Genomic DNA, 14,760 nt, shown 5'->3' with positions numbered 1-14,760 from the left:
ACGGGGTGCTTTCTTCTCTGAGTCCACATTAAACCAAGGCCTCAGTGCGGTGCTAGGTGTGTTATGCTGCTGGAAGTGCTGGCTTTTGGATCTAGTGGAAAACTAGGGTTTTGCCGAGTTGTGGCCATTTAAAGAACCCATGCAACTTTACCCCAGAGCAGGCCAAGTTCCAGTTTGGGAAACGCCTTTCTCTCTCTTTCAGTCCCCCTTTCTTTACTTTCTGCCCTAAGCTGTTTGCTATGGGCTGTTAGGAATGGGTCGCAGAGCTGGGTGAATTGATTGCTGGGTAGGTATATTATGTAAAGTGAGCTGCAATGAAAGAGGCCATGTATCTGTAGCAATCTTATTACTGGTAGGATCCTGGGCTGGAATTTACCCTAAAGTGGGATCACTCACCTCATTATGGTGTCACTGAACAGGAATTCCCTAGAATGGGACTTTCCTCAGTGAAGTTACCAGTTAATATCTATCAGACAGATGCAAGCATGGACATTGCACTGACAAGGGCTTGGAAACTAAAATGCTGCTTTCAATAAAATCCTGCTTCAAAGCGTTACCACAACTCCAGTGATGAAATAAGAACTCGACTGTCTGTAACAGTTTTAAATCCATCACGGGGAGATTAAATTCTAAAGGGATTTTAGCTTTCAATATAAACAGCAGACTCTTAAGTACCTCTTCATTTTCCGCATTTGGAAAAGACACAGAAAGGTCTAAAATCCTCCAAAAGCCCTCAGTATTATTCCAGCCCTGAGCAGAGATGGACTAAGTGTTCTACAGCCTGTGGTGGTTTTGTACTGTGGATAAACAGCCCCAGTGGACGAGGATGCCAGGAACCTCCCACCTCATATCCAGGTTTTTAGCTAGAGATGGGCCTGAGCCAGCACTCTGGCTCAAATATCGCTGAGCATAAGGGGTGTTTGGAATCCAAACCCAAAGCTGGAGCCTACTTTTGCAACGAGCCCCATATCTTTATAATGGGCTAATGCAATTCCCCACGTCTGAACCTTGGGGAATCTGAGATCTGGATGGTTCCTGGATGGCTTGAGTCTCTCTCTCTAGTCTGAACCCCAATTTCTAGCAGGGCAAGGCATTGTCTGTGACAGTCCCTTAGTAATTCTCAGTTAGACCAGAGATGTTAAAAAATGCCTCTAAAATTCCAGTGCAGGATAACTGGCAGAGAAAGACTGTGTGAGGTGCATTACTGAGCGGGTTTGGAGCCACCTGATGCTCACTCAAAGGAATCAGAGGTCACTGGGGGATGGAGGGAGGGATGGCTGAGAGGGATGGGGAATGAAAGATGGAGCTTTCCATCTCTAGGCTACTAGTTAAAATTGAAGCTAGTGCCTGCAAGGAAATGAAATTAGGTTGGTCTCAGCCCATCTCCTAGCGAGCAGTGTCCACATCACAAAATGTACTGCACTAATTGGCCCCCATGTGGGCCATCTGGGAGAGAAGCCAATGACTGAACAGGCCATGGAGCCAAGGGGATCCATTCTGGATAGGGCGGAGGGACACTGGCTGAGAACGTTGTGCGGACAGCTTGGACTGTTGCTCTCCATGCTGTATCTCAGTCCTCCGTCTGCAGGGATGCAGAGGGACGGCTGCTCAGGCAGCAGCTCATTGCAAGCATGATGGAGTCACCTGTGCTCTCAAACAGATGCTGTCCAGTGAAGCCTACTTGTGTCTGCTCCACCTGCCATTTGGGTTGTTTTGGCATCTTTCTATAACTGCCGTGTTGCCAAATCTTGCAATACTGGAGAAATTTGATGTTTCCCTTAAAGCCTCAGCTTCTGGAGCCAAGGGATTGCATGGGAATTTCAGCCTTTGCCACCAAAAATTGAAAAAATTCCCCTTGTGGTGCAGACAAACTTGAAAATGTGAAGTGAGACACCCTAAAGTTTCAAAAACTCACATTGTACTTTAATTCATTTTTTTAAAATCTGGTGATTTTTAAGCCAATCTTGTAATTTTTTTTGGGGGGGGAGTCTGATTAATAATTTTTGAGTACTAGGAGCTGGCAATGCTGAAATGTTTTAACAGTAGCTTTTTATTTAGTTTTCACTTGCTCTTTGTGTCAGGCAAGGCTGAAACAATCAAACCTTGGCCAGATAGTGAAACACTTCTCCTTTTCTGCCATCGGTTTTGGATTGAAAGGAACCTCTGGCCTACATGTCTCTAGCTCCCTCCCATCCCCAAAGCAGGAAATTCCCAGCTGAAGTGTAGTTAGTAAGCGTATTAACTGGCTGAGATGACTGGACTGAATTCCTTGACTAACCACACCTGGAACAGAACTGGGAGGTCCCCAGAACCTTGAGGGCAAAAAACACATCAGATACCAATAGCATTACAGCTGTAATCCTGGAACTGCATACAGGGGTGGGAGTGGGGGGACGGGAAGGGTGCTATCAGAGTTATAAGGAGGGATGCAGATGAATACAGGAGCTCAGTATGGGATGCTGGGAGAGCAACTCAGATTGTTTCCTTGCTTACCCAAGCTAAAGCTTCCTGTCCAGTACGTGTGTGGGAGGCAGCACTAGCCAGGAACTGGATGCCCTCTGGTGATCTGGCTGCTATTCTGTTTGGAAATTTCTCCTGCTGGTTGGGTGCTTCTCCTGCCGGCACCAGACTGGGCCAGACTGCTTAGGCCATGATGAGACACCGGCCTCCAGCCAAATTCCTTCCCCGTCTCTTTGTCTTTGTTTGGGCACGGCGTTGGCTGGAAACCAAGGTCTGGGTGTGTCAGCTCCATGATGTCTGGGGTCGATTCAGTCAGACTGCTACTGTCTAGTCACCTCCTGCCTCCAGCTACATTCTCATGAATGGAGGTTGGTGAGTGGGTTACCTCATGGATTATCTGCATGGGACAACCCCTGCATCACAGCCTCCAAGCCGGAAAGATTCCAGCCATTGCACCTCAAGGCAAGGACACCTTAGTACTTACTGTGTCACTTTCCATCTTTGGATGTGAGCTGCTTCTGACCTACTCAGTTATCAAGACTAGAGAGAGACCCACTTGATTTTGGAGAAAAAGATCACGGTGAGCAGTGTTGGTATCTGATTGTCTCACCTATCACTAGACTGGCCCATGATGATGTTGAGTGGGGTCACACCAGGAAGTTCCACACTTGAAAGGGGTATTTTCAGGAAGTGATGTCAGGGTTTTGATTGGCTGTTGCTATGAGTGATGCCAACTTTTGTAATCATATTTTGGGAGTAGTCATTCCCCAAATACTCTCCTTCTAAATGGTGGGTTTGGACCAAAAGCTGGTTAGTCATTTGTTGAGTTCCCAGAGGCCATTTGGTATTCATGCCAGGCTCAGATGTCTCTCTTCCTCTTAGGACCTTCGCCCAGAGTCCAAGGGACACACAAACCCATTCTAGGCTCTTCTGTGTCTTTTTCCAAGTGTCTGAATAGTCTAAGCAAAATCTCGACTTGTTCCACACTAGAATCACGGAGCTCCTTCTCTCCCTTGTGCCTATTCTTGGGCAATATATGGAAAGCATTCTGCCAGCAGAACAAGTGTGGTTATGAAGTGCTGCAGCCTTATTTATCCCCCGTGTGGAAGCTGGCACACTCCCAGCGAATTGGAGGGAGTTTTGGTGGCGTGATAGGTGCACAGAGTAGTGGCACGTTCTACCTGGGCACACCTCAGACAGATGGGAACTGGAGTTGCTGTCATGCACTTAGTGCCATGGGAACATTGCTGCAATTTGTCCTAAGCACCAACCAGCAGTATTTCTCTTCTGCGCTTTGATCCCTGGCTGGAAATTGTTACGGTTCAAACATTCATTCTGGGGTTTTTTTTTTCCTACTAAATTGAAAACTAAAAATAAAGCCCAGCTGCAGTCTGTTCTGGTCTGCAGGTCCATCTGGTGTTTCAACCATACTCATCACCTTTGCACCTAGGTGTCATTGTATAGAAAGGCTTTTCTTGTAGTGCTTCAGCCCTTGAAGAAATTCAGAACACTGGTGGGAGTAGAAGCCAGTTCTCATGGGGTGTCTAGGCTAACATGCTTCCCATATATTTCAGATGGGCATCTCGGTCTCTGGGAGGCTAATCCCAACCCAGCAATCTGTGCATTGCCAGCTACGGTATGGGGTTCAGTGCCAGATACCTCCAGTTTTCTGTTGCTGTCATGTTTCTGGCAGAGAGGGTGTTCTGAGGAATGGTTAAGTGAGGCCAATGGGCTGGTGGGCGTCTTTTTTACTCACCTTTATCTGTGAGGAGCCAGGGCTCCCTCCTGCCCTGTTGCAAAGTGGGTTACAACATGCAGGATCTTGGTGGCAGTGGGCTAACAGAAATGCTGCTGTTAAAGTGAATCTTCAAAAAAAAAGCAATACATTGTGTATGAACAAAGAAACCGACCACTGAAACAGTAACAACGTGAATATTAAACGCTTGCTCTGAAATCCCCTTTTGTGTAGCTTGTTCCACTTATTTGCTCATAAAACCAGTCACAAAGAACAACTGTTTGGTCATGTAAAATCTTGCACCGATGGCCAAAGTCCAAGTCAGAACTGCCCCCGAGCAGCCTTGCCCCAGACGCCTTGACTTCCCGGGGAAGCTTTTTCTTCTTGGGTATGTTCCAGGCTGGACGCGCCTCTTTAGTTTTGGCGGAGTTCAGATTTTTTTGTCTCTCTAGCCTGCACTGGGTGAGCATGGAGAGAGAGGGTGAATTGAGCCAGACCCCAATAATGGAATGGGGATGTGGGAGGACAGATTCATCTCATGGTAAGATTGAACAAAGCCCAGGTCCCATCTGCTGAGGGAGGCTGCCTCAGAGGTCAGTTCCTTGCAGGGGCGGCTCTACGTTTTTGGCCGCCCCAAGCAGTCATGCGCGGGAGGCGCCCCGGAGCCGCGGGAGCAGCGGACCTCCCGCGGGCATGACTGCAGAGGGACCGCTGGTCCCGCGTGGCTCGGCTGGACCTCCCGTGGCTGCGGACAGTTCGCGGGTCCGGCGGCTCTGCTTGAGCTGCCGCAGTCATGCCGGCGGGAGGTCCAGCCGAGCCGCGGGACGAGCGCCCCCGCGGCAGTCATGCCTGCGGCAGGTCCAGTCGTCCCGGGGCGCCGGTGGACCACCCGCAGTCATGACTGCGGCAGGTCCGCCGGCCCAGGTTCCTTGTCCATACAGCTTTTAGAGGAATGGGTCTCAACTGGTGCTGAAGGCCCCTTCTCCCACAGATTGACTCTGGCACCATGTCACTTGAGAAACCCCCCTGTTAAGGGAAATCCCAGGTAGCAAGTTAATCTGGCTTTATGGCCCTTTTGTGCAGCAGGCATTGCCCAAGAGGGCACAGTGTGGCAAAGAACCAGACCCCTTGTGACTAGAGTGCCCAATCACAGAGCGGGAATAACAAGAGTGAATAGATGTGGTGGACACAGCTGGGAGCTACCCACATGTGTGTGAATTTCAGCTTGAAACAGTTTCTGGGCAATTATGAAGAGCGAACAAATTAGTGAGGAATCAAAGTGTGTTCGTGAACAATTCACAAATGGGAGGGGGAAGGGGCAAAATTCCTTGAATAAATTGTTTGGTAAAAATAGTTTGCCCAGTTCTAATAACGAGCGACAAACACAGTCAAGAGAAAACAAGGATAATGCATCACAGGATTTACTTTGTTCATTTATTTGACAAGTGTGGCTAAGTTTTAATTATTCATGATTATACTTCGTAATGTGCTAGCACATGTTCTGAAGAATATTTTAGTTTTAGTAATCTGAGACCTCACTAAAGCACTGTCCCAGCTATTCCATCTTTGCTGCACAGCAGGGAGAGATGGAGGTTTTGTCCATGCGAATCTTGAAGTGTGGGAATTAGTGAAGTACGAATGAGATCTCCCTGTGTGTGCAAGCCAGGTAAGGAAACGTGGGGTTTGAAAATATAGGATTGTGAACGTCACAGTATGCCTTTAATCTTTGTCACTTCACTTTCCAAATCCCAGAAGTGCTGAATTATTAAGTCTAAAGTTCCAAAATAAACTCATACTCAGAAGATTATTTCCATATCATTTGAAATTTCCTGCTCTAATAATTCCTGCGCTGTATGCGTGTCTCTTGCCCTAACCGTGTTTTGAAAGGCCAAGCCCAGCTTTAGGGCTGAGTAGATTCCCCCCCAGCATGGGCTCACCTCCCTTATTCCTCCCAGCTTCATCCCCCAAACTGATGACTTCTTAATTATTGTGTAGGATAATTAGCTTGTGGAACCAGACAGAGTCTCCTCCAAACTCATTTCACACAGGAGGGATTGGACTGATTTCCTAAGGGTCTCAGCTGCCAAACTTAATTCAAAATAATTTAACAGAAAAGTTCTTTAATGTTTCAAACAGGTAAATGCAATAAAATCAAGAATAGCCAAGGGCACTTTAGAAATGCCACTGAAGAATGGAGGCTGAGCTCAGCAATGTGCATGCTGCACACGTACTCGCTGGATGGAGACCGCCAGCAGCTAACCCTGCTAAAGGGTTAACTCTGGTAGATTATATTAATGGTGGACGTGCTCTTGCCAGGCAAATAACAGGGGAATTTAGAAAGCATCACACCTTGCTCCTCACCCACTGGTATCACTGAAACCTTCCATCCACTTGCAGGCTTTGCAAAGTCTTGGAGATTGACCTCCTCTGTGTATCACCAGAACAGAGACTGCACAGGCAGCAGCAGGGCAAGGTCCCTACAGGCCATCCTGCCACATGAAGAAGACATGTGTCAGGCTCCAGGCCAGTTGGTGCCTGGCATCTCTGCTGAGACTGCCAACATTGGAACACTAGTGTGCCACATAACGCTCCTTAGGAGATGGGGACACTTGTCTACCAAGAACAGGACTGAAACCCACCAGCTCTTTCAGGCCAGATGTCAGACGAGAATGACTTTCCGTCACTTCCAGCTTGAACCAGCAGGGTAAGTGGTGAGCACAGCGACGGATCTGGGCAGGCACAGGGCTGGGCACAGAGAGGGATCCAGGCACGTGAAGGGCCGGCACAGCGAGGGATTGGAATGGGCCCAAGCCTGGATGCAGCAAAGTTGCAGGGATGGGCACAGACCTGGATCCTGGGGGCACAGGGGTTGGCACAGTGAGTGTAAAGGCAGGGGTCAGCTCAGCAAGGGATCCTGGGGGGAGGATGCAGTGGTGAGCACAGGGATGGATGCAGCAAGGGACTGGAGGTAGGCTGGGGAGATGCAGTGCTAGGCATACCGAGGGATTTGACACAGACAGGGATATTTCTTACCAGGAAAAGGAGAAAAATGCTTTTGCTTCCTGGATTTTGATTTTTCCCCCCCTGCAGTAATTGGAGGACAGAAATAAAATACCAAATTATTAACTCTAATTACACCCAGAATTACTTCAATAACAGCATAATTTCACAGATGACTGCTGAGAAGACAATACACAGGGATAAAAGGAGGCAGGGAATCCGCTTCCACCACAGGAATGTTTGCAATTTATTATTTTCGCATTAGCCCTTCTTTTTCAGTTTCCCCATATTTTCCTCAGGGGCGATTGAATTTCAAACAGCGCGAAGCAACACCCCAACGTACGTTTATTTCTCTGGAATTTGCCAACCTCTTGTGGCTTTAAAGCTGAGCTGGAAATCTCATGAGAACAGGCCCACTTGGGAGAAAAGCAAAAATGCCAGAACTTCCTGCTTCTATCCAGGCCCAAAGAGAGTCTCCTCTGTACGGCTGTTTGTGGCCCTGGAACTACAGTGACCTGGTGGAGGCAGATGGCACTAACCCAAACTTTCTGGAAGCACACAAAGGGCTGCTGACAGGCAGCGAAATATTTGCTGCAACATTCCAAATGTAAGCTTTGATGTATTTTGTTGCAAATTCAGAATTGAGCCCATTCAAAACTGGTCCCATTTTTGCAAACTTCATTTTATAATTAGGTCATAGTTCAGTTTCTTTTTCACTGCAGGCACTGGTAATTTTATTGATTTCTTACATTTCTACAGACAAGTTCCCATAGTTTTGGGGCGATTTTGTAACAATCACAAAATGTTGGACACACAAGAAGAGGGGAGATTAAGTGGTGGAAAATGTCATGAATAATTGTCCATAGTCTCACAGGACCCCAATTCTAGAGAATGGCTTTGGTTTGTGCTTCGACAGAGAGTTGAGTCAGTTTATTTTATTATTTGCAGGCTTGTTTCCTCATCCTGTCTTCACTGGGCTTTGTCCCAGCCAGGCTGTCATATGGCCTTTTCTCCTGGAATGAAGAGAAAAATGCCACAATCCCTTGGTGGGGCTCCACCAGAAAAGACATTCTCAGGTACTGCAGAATTTTTGGAAGTGCCCAATGTCCTCTCCCATTGGAACCGTTGTCACAAGGTTGATCTTCCCCGAGCCCCCAAACAATGTCATTAATGATTCCTCTCGTGGTGTGGTCTGAAGCCTGAGAGTTCAAGCCGTGGACCAGAACTTGGGCTTGTCTCCATCAATTTAGTTCAATGCTGGCTTGCACCATCTTGACTCCAGTGGCAGTTAAATATGCCAGGCCATTTCCTGGATGGTTTAGAGGAAATAATCCTACTTCATGCCTAACACCCCCTCTCTCAATAAAATGGTATCCAGCACCTGAGACCACGTGCATGCTGCTGCTGGGCCCAGAACAGTGGCTGTGTTCACCCCCAGAGTCACTCCACTGCACAGTGTGATTTGTTGCTTTACAAAGCATGCTGGGCCACCCACATTGTGCCATCTGGGCACAAACAGGACGAGTGTGTCACTGAATGTAGCAGATGCCCTGCAATTTTGCATGGCTTTGCACACCTGCGTCAGTGTGAGGAGATGCAGTTGGTTCGCTGCAAACAAGCTGAGGTGCCAGTGTACGTGGAAAATAATCTATTTCACATTGCTCCTAAAAGAGCTCTTTGCTTCCTGGTCATGCTGAAGGTATGTCACCAGGGAGAGGGTAGCCCAGCAAGAGTGTGCTCCCTATGTAGCGCCCCCTCCACCTGGTTACCTTCTTTAATGCCAATCTGCTCACAGGTTTTGATGGACAGGTCTGGGTTCTTCTGGATCCCACCACCCACTCAGCAGGGTGTATCTTCTTTATTTTTTCCAATTAATTTATTCGGCGGTGCCTCCACCCCCCTCGCTCCTTCCTGGCAGGGTCACCAAGGCAACTTGAGAGGAAAATTCTAACCACAGGGTAATCCCCACTTACTTGCCAGATAGTTGGAGACTTCCAAGAAATAACACAAACAAATACAATATATTTAACACAATAATTATATTAAACAGGGGACAAATATAACATGACAGGGTAGCACTATTGTTAGGTTCACCGGTGCCCACGCTGCGAATACCTGTGACTTTCCCCACTCATGTGACTTGAGGTAGCAAATGTAAGATTAGTGTCCCGTTGATACGCGTACTTTGTTGGGGCCCTTGATGACCTATGACCACGATATCTTCTCTGCAGTGGTTTAGCAGTGTGGCTGACTGGGTTCAGTACAGCCCAAAGGACTCACACATGGGAGAAGGTGGTAAATCCCTCCACAGGTTTAATATGCGGCTGGTTATAAAATCCCCAAACCCTCACTCCCTGGCTTGAAGACATGGTTCAGGGAGTAGGGAGTCCCCAAAACAAATTCCCTGACTGACTGACTAAAAGATGGTGCACTCACAAACTCCATGAATGATCCTCGGGTTCAGAGATGACTCTGGACTCCTCAGGCACTGCAGAGGGGCTGATCTCTGCTGGCAGTGATCCTCTTCAGGCAGGAACCAGGTTGCTTTGGTCCCAGGATTTCCCCTCACCACAAAGAGGTGCAGGGCTCAAGGTGTACTAAAATCCAAACTGTATTCTCCTAGCCGCGCGTCCAGACACACACACAGCAGCCCTGAACTAGCAGCCAGAGCAGAGCTGACCATGTGGTGACTGGTCTCACCTAGGGAGCTGGAGGGCTAACTCAGCCTGGCTGAGAAAATTTTCCAGCAAAACTCTACAAACTGGGAATCACCAGTGGAGAAGGAAAAGCCCAGCTGAGGGATCTTGTTTTCAGGTCCCTAGAGGCCAGTTCTCAGGGGGAACCCTGCATGCAGGCCTGGGCCTTACTAACTCCCCACACAGCCAGTCCTGTCCTTGCCCTGGCTGGCTCCAGACTGACTCCAAAATGGCTTCTCCCCTTTCCTGAACTCCCTGGAAGGGGCATCTCACTCCCTATTCGTTGCTGGGCAGACTCTGAGTTTGCCTTGACTCCCCCTCCCTGAGCTGCCAGCAGACAGAGCCCCAGGAACCTAGGTAATCTCCTTGGGGGTTACACCAACTTAGTGGCTCTGTATCTGAGCCACAGCCCCCAAGCTCTGAGGTTGCATCCTGCAACTGTTCGGAAGCACTAAATCCAAGGGGGTGGGCAGGAATGAAAAATGCACTTTACACTGGAATGTGACCAGCCTGGGTAACTAAAACCAGAAGGCACAGGAGGCAGCCCGTGGCAAGTGCACAGCTGGCAAGCAGCTTGTCGTGCTGGCATGTCCACAGAGCTGACCTGCCAAAAGTCTCTTAGTGCTGCAAACAAGAAACCACCCACACGTGCTGACTTGGAGAGCGGCGTTTCTCCTTTCTTTCCGCTCTGTGCATTTGGGCTGCAGGCCTGGGCGCCCTGATCTGCTTCAGTGAAAAGAGCAATTTTAGCTTAAGGCTGAACGGCTAAGGGTGTGTGGCAAGGCATGGTTTGGGGGCGGGAGGTGAATGGCACAGCTGGAGGGACATGATCAGCACTGGGATCAGGAGGTGAGTGCTGGGCAGGCAAAGCCGCAGAAGTGGGTAGCACAAGGGTGCTTAATTACCTAATAGTAGCCCATGAGGAGCCTCATTTTGCCCTCTGATAGAAGGACCTGGCTCAGCTTCCTCCTGACAGAGGGACTGGAGGAGAAGACAAGTCATGTTCAGCCCCTCTCCTCTGGCAGTTTGGGTCTGTGGTAATGAGCAGAGACAGCCGCCATCTGAAAGTGGGCACTTGCCGCTGAGAGACAACTCCAGGCGTGGGTAAAGGCATCCGACTGCAAGCAGGGTTAGTGTCCACGCTGCCTGCAGCAGCACATTGTCCTCCCCTCCCATCAGCCCTAATTGAGTCACATGCAGGGAGGGGCAGTGCCTTTCCTCAGTCTCACTTCAGGCCTCCAGCCAGCAGCATGAGGAGGGCTAGTTTACACGGTGCTCTAACCCCATGGACATCGGCAGGGGCTCCTTGCAAGCTACATTTACTTTATTTCATCTGTAAATATCTTCAGGAGTGGGACCCGGTCCCTGAATATGGGCTTCCCTCCCAACTCCAGCCATGCTTCCCTTGCTCCTTTGTTTCTTCCATCAAGGAGAGTTTGTCAGCCCTCTCTGTGCTACCAACAGGTTTTAATCTCCTTGATCCTGGCATGTTGGATTAGCATGGCAAGGTGAATTTGGTACTATGGCAAATGTGTGGGGCTGAGAGCACTGATAGCTACAAGATGCACAGGGCAAGGCAGACAGTGTGCAAGTTCCTCAGCTGTAGTTCTGTCAATACACTTCACTCCTGAGTCTCAGCACCCGCCGCTACTCCAATCCTGGCGGCCATGCACAGTGAGATAAGGATGTTCCCATCCCTAATATTAACCCTGGTCTCAACAGGTAAAGGTAGTGTAGTCTCTCACTTCTTCACAGGTGCTACCATTGCCATTCTGTGGTCACTGTGGCCAACATGTACCCGAGTGGAATAGAAGCAGCTTTCCCTAGAGAACAGAAGCTTCCTCTGGGATCAGTAATTCCTGCATTTGACTCTGGAAATGGGAAGGGGAATCCCTAGAGTCCTGGCAGGTGGTTGCTGCTGCTGGATTCTATAATTTTTTTTTTTAATGTCTTACTTTGTCTTCACCCTGCGGGCAGCTCTTCTTGCTCCAAAAGCCAGAGATGGATTCAAGAATGGTTTTGCACAAAGGGTAAAGCTATTTTCCTTCACTTCCAATAGCAATTCCCTTCTCTCTCCACTTCCTTGTCCCTTTCAACTCTTTATTTTGACAACTTGAGTTATGTGTCTCTCTCTTGCCAAACTCTCAGCAGTTATTCCCATTGGCTGCAGTAACTCCTCCTTCCCAGGGTGGAGTCTCCGCCCTAGCTACTGCCTTGGCCAATCAGCCTCTCATAAATCACAGCAGCTGTTTCTGGTTTTAAGAACAAAGGGAAATTTCATAGAACATTTCCCCCTCCCTCCACCTTTTGTTTTTCCCTAGAGATTAGGAACAAAGTACTGATTACATCAGAACACAGCAACATAGTTAAGGCTCGGAAAGACCATCTGGCCCATCACGAGGCCCAGGAAACACAAATCAGCCTAGATACTGCCATTTTCGCTCCCCTCAAATCTCATTTATGGACATACCCTCAGATTCCTCCTCTCCAATAATGGCTCCAGCTCCCCCTTACATTGATTTACAGTACACCATTGCCTTCCCTTGCTGCTTCATTCCATAGTCCAGCCTATTCCCGCCTGAGCTTCAATCCATCATCGCCTCCTTTTTGCTAAATGACTATTCTTTTTTATAAAAACAGCACTGTCTCCAGCTCTTGTATGCCTCTAGGCGGTACCCATACAGTGCGTGTGTGTGTGTGTGTCATCTGGGATCTCCAAGGGAAAACCCAGGCCCCCAACAAGACCTTTAAACTGATTTACTTGATCACTTTTTACTATTTGAAAATCATTTTGCCTGCTACTGCATTAACTTTATCACTATTTTAGTAATGCTACTAATTTTTCCCTCCTCAGTTTTCCAGCCATGTTTTATGTGAAACATACAAGCGGGTAGAGTTTGTGGTCTGCACGGGTGGTGAGGATAAACTTTTTCGTGCCGTTAAGCGGGAACCACTGAATCCCGGAGCATCTGCTCTAGCACTTGTGGGAATGGGAATCTCCTTTGGCCAGTAGTGAGTCTTGTCTACACTAGATATATTTCTTGCAATGCTAAAAGAGTTAGCGTAGACAAGGTGCTGGTGGCTATCAGTCTTTCAAGTATCATGATTTCTAAACCTGTGGTTAAAATACAGGTAACCATCTACAGTTGGGCCCCCATTGTTGTTACCGTGGGTAGAACTGCACCAGTGGGAAATGTTAGGAAAGTTTCATTCAGCCTTCCAGCCACTCAAGAGTGTGTGAGCAAGCCCATTACAACATGGGATAAACATGAAAAAGACCACACCAACAAAAGGGCAGCTTAATTCAACTGTAGTTTCCTCAACACTGAATTGTCCCAGAGACTGGAATATGAATAGGCGCTCTTCAGCCTTTCTGTCCAGTTTCCCTTTCTGCTATGCCCTGCAGCAAGGTCAGATTCCTTTCTTTGTTCATTTTTATTTTCTTTAAAAAACATTTTTTAGGGTGAATTCTGTGCTGCTGGAAAGTGCCAGTTTGACAATGCCAGAGACTAAAGGCCTCTGTTACCCACAGGAGAGAGAGCACAAAGAACGGCAGTGCAAGTTTCCCATACATGCTGCCTCTCCAAAATGCCAAACCTCCTCCCAAGAGGGACCCCTCGAGCAACCGAGCAGGGAGTTGCTTCTCCAGGACCCTTTTTGTTGTTGTTCAGGCTGTCAAACACTCCCACAAAAAGGCCAGTTGGTGCCAAGTGGGCTGGTAGTTTTTGTGATGTGGACATATGTCCACTAGGAACTGGCCTGAGACTCTGCAAACTCCTTTTGAAAAGGCCACCAACTAGCCATCAGATCCACCCTGCTTGACAGTATTCCTATTTCCCTGTCACTGATTGCGATACCATAGATTCCGGATTACAGTTACACAGAAGGATGGGAGAAGGGGCCTAGGGGGGACGTCAGCCCATCCCAGGAACACGAATAGCTTTGATAATTAGCCAGGGCTGTGGAGGGAAATGATGAAAGGTAAAAAGGATTTGTTTAAACATGGCAAGCTTTATTGCTTTTCCTCACTGAAAGCCTCTCTTTAAAGTGGTTGGAAGATTTTCCTCCTATTTCCCCCCAGATGTTTAACTTTAATTACAGCGAATGCATTGAAATACCTGTAATAGGAATCAATCAGTGAAAAGATTTTTTTCAAGGATTCCCTCTTACCTTGGGTGACCATGCGGTTCTGGCGGGACCCAACTGAGAGTGCCAATTCAGGATAAATTGCTTAAACAGGGCAGTTACAGCCCAAGGCTGGGGTTTTTCCACCTCTAAGGCAAACCAAACCAGCCAGACAAAGAAGACTTTGGGCTCACCCCACTGGCTAACCATAAGTCACACAAGCAATTCTCTTAGACACTCCAGTTTCCCAGTATCCCCACCAGTGCCACTCGTTATGGGGACAAATGGTTATGAAAACCAGTACCCCAATAAAGAAAAAAAGGGTTCTCTCGATCCCAAAGAATCAAGCCCCAGACCCAGGTCAATATACAAATCAGATCTTACCCACAAATCATGCTGTTGCCAATCCTTTAGAATCTAAAGGTTTATTCATAAAAGGAAAAAGATATAGATGAGAGCTAGAATTGGTTAAATGGAATCAATTACATACAGTAATGGCAAAGTTCTTGGTTCTGGCTTGTAGCAGTGATAGAATAAACTGCAGGTTCAAATCAAGTCTCTGGAGTACATCCCCCCCGGGGATGGGTCATTCAGTCCTTTGTTCAGAGCTTTAGTTTGTAGCAAAGTCCCTCCAGAGGTAAGAAGCAGGACTGAAGACAAGATGGAGATGAGGCATCAGCCTTTTATAGTCTTTTCCAGGTGTAAGAACACCTCTTTGTTCTTACTGTGGAAAATTACAGCAAA

The 14,760-nt window shown here is 47.9% G+C and overlaps 1 long non-coding RNA gene across 1 annotated transcript; it reads left to right on the top strand.

Annotated features, from left to right (window-relative positions):
* The first annotated feature begins 6,595 nt into the window (after positions 1 to 6,595).
* On the top strand, positions 6,596 to 8,542 carry LOC123377931. The gene is made up of 3 exons (XR_006582387.1): positions 6,596 to 6,899; positions 7,495 to 7,802; positions 8,144 to 8,542. It is a non-coding gene; the product is annotated as an uncharacterized LOC123377931 (long non-coding RNA).
* Positions 8,543 to 14,760: the final 6,218 nt, after the last annotated feature.

Source organism: Mauremys mutica, chromosome 9 (genome assembly GCF_020497125.1).
Source record: "Mauremys mutica isolate MM-2020 ecotype Southern chromosome 9, ASM2049712v1, whole genome shotgun sequence".
NCBI lineage: Eukaryota > Metazoa > Chordata > Testudines > Geoemydidae > Mauremys > Mauremys mutica.
This window is presented reverse-complemented; position numbering and strand designations above follow the sequence as displayed.